This window comes from Centrocercus urophasianus, unplaced genomic scaffold (genome assembly GCF_019232065.1).
Source record: "Centrocercus urophasianus isolate 14NV4802_14NV808 unplaced genomic scaffold, USGS_Curo_1.0 seq_11, whole genome shotgun sequence".
NCBI classification, from domain to species: domain Eukaryota; kingdom Metazoa; phylum Chordata; class Aves; order Galliformes; family Phasianidae; genus Centrocercus; species Centrocercus urophasianus.
Window position 1 is genome coordinate 731379 of NW_024884253.1, and position 5435 is coordinate 736813.

The 5435-nt window shown below is 40.0% G+C and overlaps 1 non-coding gene across 1 annotated transcript; it reads right to left on the reverse strand.

Annotated features, from left to right (window-relative positions):
• Positions 1–3368: 3368 nt before the first annotated feature.
• On the reverse strand, positions 3369–3441 carry TRNAF-GAA. The gene has a single exon. It is a non-coding gene; the product is annotated as a tRNA-Phe (tRNA).
• Positions 3442–5435: the final 1994 nt, after the last annotated feature.

Here is a 5435-nt window from a genome sequence, read left to right on the forward strand (position 1 = left end):
TCATGCATGCGATAAAATTCAGATATCAGCAGTGTAAGTGAAAAGCACTTGTAATTCATCAAAAAACATCACCGCTCTAAGTGCTCTCTGACATGCTATTGTAATGCACAGCAGGGCTTCAAATCTCGAAATCTTGTTACTCACATCTCCTGGGCTCCATTACCCCAAGTTTACCAACATAAAATCTGGAATCATGGGAGCTGGTGACTGAATTAGCTGATGGTTTCTTCAGTGTCCTTGTCTGTGGGAGCATCTGGTGATGATTTCTGTTTGCACATGATTGAATAAGCCTGAATTAGGCTTATTGTGATTTATGTAAACACAGCACTGAGATGGTTTGCCAGCTAGTGTAGAGAAATGGCTTATCTGCTTTGCTTCAGGAAAAGAGACCCAAGGGAGGCCTGGAATCTCCTTGATTCCTCCTATCTTTGAGATTTGCAACACAAGTCACAGTGATTGCATCTGCACTGGGCAAAATCCAATCTAGCATTTGCCAGGGTCATCATGGGTCTGTTGATTGGCAAAATACCAGTGCACATTTATCACACACAGCTGAGTTGGATAAGCTTTGAATTAATGAACTGGACTTGGATGCATAAGCCTCAGTTCTGCCTGGAGATGGGCTAAGATTTAATGATGTAGCACAATGTACTTAAGGTGTCTCCATATTTTTGTTTGTTTGGCTTTTTTCCCCCAAAATTTTAATTTTATCCAAGTTACTTCATTACTGGAGGTCTCAATTTGCCTATCAGTTTCACACCAATGTACAGTGGCTTGCTATCTAAAGCTGTGAGATACCTTCCACAGGCACCCATGTACTGAAATCCATAAACAGAAGAAACTATCACAGGCAATATGATGCTTATCATTTTTAAATTGAAGGTGATAATAAAGAAAACACAGCAAAACTAAGCTGGAGATGATAGTGATCTTTTCTATAGATCTCCATGTGTCATCACTCCCTCCGCTACATCTTTCCCCCCCCTGCTACAGCTGCAAACACTGAGATTTATGGATGCATGCAATCTAATTTGCTTTGTGTTTTGTCTAGGGAAATACACAGCTGTATGGAGCTACTTTGTCAAGAAAATGTCGTGTTGCACTTAATTGCCTGATAAAGAATGACAAGTCAGAAACAATATAGATAACATGCTCAAGGATTTGCATTGGTCTTTTTTCAATATATAATTTAAATTTGCCAAGGCTTGGTTTTAAAGCAGAGACAGTCAATGCATAATTCTCAGTAATGAATGTTCACCTGAAAAACTGCCCACTGAAAGACTTTCCCCAAGCTTTCCCTTCGTATCATTTGATAATAATTTGAATAGACGGCTTTTTGCTAAAACATCTGCTTTGTGTTTTGACAAGTGAGAAGAAATATACATAAAAATTAATTTCAGCTGCAGTCAATTGATTAATGGGTTTAGTAAAATCACTTTATTCCCCTCCTCTTCATTCCAGAGCTGTTGTTCCACAGTGTTTAAAGATCACTGAAGTCTGCAAAAGCGGGAGTTCAAGTTTGGCTCCTATCAATAGGACAGTCCAACAGTTTTCTGTAAAAAGTTTCAATATGAAATCAACCGTTTTTCTCTATATGTCACTGTTAATAGGACCAAAACCACATTTCAGGGTTCATTTGTGCCCATTAATATTGATTACACAATGTTAATTCTCCTGCCCAGTTCTGAGACCAGAACCGGTCAGTGTCACACACATGACCATCCTCATACTTCAGCCCATGAGCCAATCACCTCAATTTAAGCTGCCTTAAGACAAAATAAGCACAAAGCTTCAGAAGTACATTTCTGGGAACAAACAGAACATGTTAAACCCTTCACAAGAATATTTAAATCCCATGTTTGGGGGTCTTAAAATAATCTGTTACCACTTTTTCATTTCTTGGTGTCTGTAATATGGCAAGCATTACCTCTCGGGTTGACAGCTGCTAGGAGAAATGCACGGTGGAAGAAACAATTTATGCATGTGTTTTTTTATAGTCTTCTTCTTGAATCTGTGATTATCACTGGGAAGGGGATGTGTACATTTGTCCCACCAAATTCGCCTGGGAGCAGAGTGAATCACCTTCACTACTGGAATTATCCACGTCCATGTTCTTACCACAGCATTTTTGTAAATCCTACTATTCTCCCCGTCTCATCAACAAAGGCAGCACCTTTAATGAATTATTTCTACTTTTCTTTGATTTATTTTCATGTGACCATTTCCTAGCTACGGGGAATGTCCTATTATTCTCATTCAATAACAATTAGTAGTAATTATTACAGTTCTGACATCAGTAACCCCTCAGGGCCAATATCCAGTTTGATTTTTTTTGCAGTTCATGTGGGTATCTATAAAGCCTAGGAGTTATAATTGGAGTAATCATTTCTGATTGCTAGGCAAATCATTTCTTCCCACTGTGTTATTTTCTGCTGTTCATACACCAATTTCTGGGTGTCCATGTTTGCAAACAGTAAACAGTAAACTTGGAGGAGGTCGTATTTGAGTAACTCCCCAGGTTTTTTCATCAGTTAGCAGGTAAAGCATTCTCATGGGAAGTGCCAGTAGAGTTTTGCTGGGTTTTTAGTTTTTTGGAAGTCCAGAAGTAAAGATAACTCAGAAATCACAGAATAGCCCAGGTTGGAGGGGACCTCTAGGATCATGAATCTCCAACCCTCCTGCCACAGACAGGGCCACCAAACTCCACATTTAATACTAGACCAGGCTGCCCAGGGCCCCATCCAACCTGGCCTTGAACACCTCCAGGGACAGGGCATCCACAGCCTCTCTGGACAGCCTGTTCCAGCACCTCACCACTCTCATAGTAAAGAACTTCCCCCTGACATCCAATATAAATCTTCCCTCCCTCAACTTAAAACCACTTCCCTGGGGACATTGATACTTGGGGGTCCTGGTGGATAAAGATAATTCTTCCATTTTGGGGCAAGTTGGCAGACAGCAGTTGGAACAGCGAGTGAGTTAGCATCCTTGCAGTCTCCTCCAGACCAATGCTGATTCCACTTTAGTGAACACAGCTTGTACCAGGAGATCCTTTTTCTTACGCAGGCCTTTACCAGTCACCTCTAGACACATCTTACTTCCCACCTTCTGTGACATGACAAAATATCATTGCTCAGATTTTATTAGCAATGGTGCGTCTGGGAAGGCTTGAGGAGAGATGAATGCATAGGTGTTTTTTTTTTTTTTTCAGCCTAAAGACAAGTTTGTCTCCTTAACAGCACCGGTACCCACCCAGCACACCGTGATGGAGAGGGGCGATTCCTGGGCTCCAGTTTATCCCACATCTCCATTCCATGTCTGTGTTGTACAAACCACACCTGAAACCCGCAAAACTATGGAAAAACTACTGCTGAAGCCCGGGATTGAACCAGGGACCTTTAGATCTTCAGTCTAACGCTCTCCCAGCTGAGCTACTTCAGCACTCAGATGCAAATAATCACATGACCCAATCACAAATAAGTTTCAGAGCTTTACAGTTCAGTATATTCTTTGTTAAGTAAAGTGTAAAAATCAACTTTTCTGATTTTCTGGTCATCCTTCTCATCTCTTTGGCATCTGATCTCCTCTGGTGCTCTCTAGAAGATGAATATGAAATAATGGCAAGCAACAGCTCCAGCACTTCTTGCCATTTCATGACAGCACAAAGAAACCAAGATGTGCTTCAGCTGTGAAAATGGGGAGTCAGAACTCTGACAGATTCTTCTCACCTGTCCTCACTTTCCTTCCCATCTCTTGGAATCTTGTCACTTACTCCAATAATGTTTACTTGGAGCTTTCCTCCCCCTTCTAACACTACCTCCCTGAACTCAGGTGGAGGTGAGGAGAAATCCAGATGCACTAACCTGAAGTCAAAGTTTAGGTAGATGCATTTTGGAATGAAGAAACATCCCATATTCCCATTATGGAGAGGACTGTACATAGCAAATTTCAGTAGCAAATTAAGAGTGAATTTACAGAATCACACAAACTTCTAGCACTCCATATGAAGTGCTGCACTTTTCTCTCATTACCTGAGTATTAAAGACAAGTAGTAATGAAGAAGTTAACAAGAACAGTTGAGTACTGGCAGGTAGCTGTAGAAGTTGGTCCTGGCAGATGTATTCACTTCCTTGCTCCGACCAGATTTGCATCAGGACTTGAAGAAAGTAATCTTCATGTCTTTTATGTCATACCAGCTCCAGGCTCTGAGCAAAGAAGAGCAGTTTTCATTAACTCCTGCTATTGTGGTTTCTATCCATATATTCACTTACGTATTTCACACTATGACCAACACCGTTCCCTTCTGGCTGAATCTGCTTTTGATAATAAGTCTAGAAGGAAAGTCAGTCTTTCTCTGAATAAAGCAATTTATGGAGACTCCATCTCTTCCCTTGATACAAGGGTTTTACAAGTTTTATAAGTCTCATGGTTTAACCAGGTTTTAATTCCAGGGAAAATGTATCAGTCAGTAGCTCCTGTTACATTCCCCATCAGAAGAAAGAAAAAATGGAGCTGCCAAAGGAATTATCTGTCTGTAACAATTAGGTCACTTTTTTGTCATGTTAGTGTGATATAGAATCAAGCACCTGTGATCAAATACCACAGGGCATTTTCTACAGCCTTTAAAACCTTATACCTCACTTGTTGTTGGTTTTTTTAATTTCTTTGCTTTATTTTTTGCCTTTTGTGTGTGTGCATGTGTTTATTTTTGATGGCTTTCTTTTCTCTTTTTTTTTTAAATTGAACTTTTAAAACCTTTTGCTAAATCTATGCACAATCCCAGCAAAGAGAATACTAATGTCAGACATCCCAGTAGAAGAATCCCTTTCACAAGGTCATCATTTCTTCACACCTCCAGGGTTCACTTAGGACTTCTTTACATGACTATGGAGCATTGGCTGATGTCCCATTCCAGCCTTTAGCCCTTTGCAAAAGGAGTCCCTTCTCCAAAGCTCTTCCTTCCATTTGCATGTTTCCATCTTTTGCTTGCAATGACACAAATTTTTCATTTAGTTGTATAACATATCTAAATACTTACCAGTTTCCCTGCCTCTCCTGTAATAAGGACTTTACCTCCTCCTCAGCTTTTGCATCATTCATACATTTTACCATCAGTAAATTCATACTTCCTTCTAGCAACCTGCTGAAAGTAACATCATGTTTGGAAGCAATCTTTTCAGAACCTACTGAGAACTTTTTGCCTTTTCCATTTGTTAATGATTATCCATCAGCCAACACTCAAGATTCATGTGTTAGGTATGTTTTAATCTATTTTGTTGCTTTTAGTACATGTTAATCACAACATGAGTGCAAAAAGTTGCCTGTTCACAAAGGTTAGAAGTGATTGCTTAGGAAAAATGCTCAGGGAAAGTAATGTGATGGTGGGTTGGAGCATTTTATTCAGCTATGGGAAACATCAGTCAAGGGAAATGCCT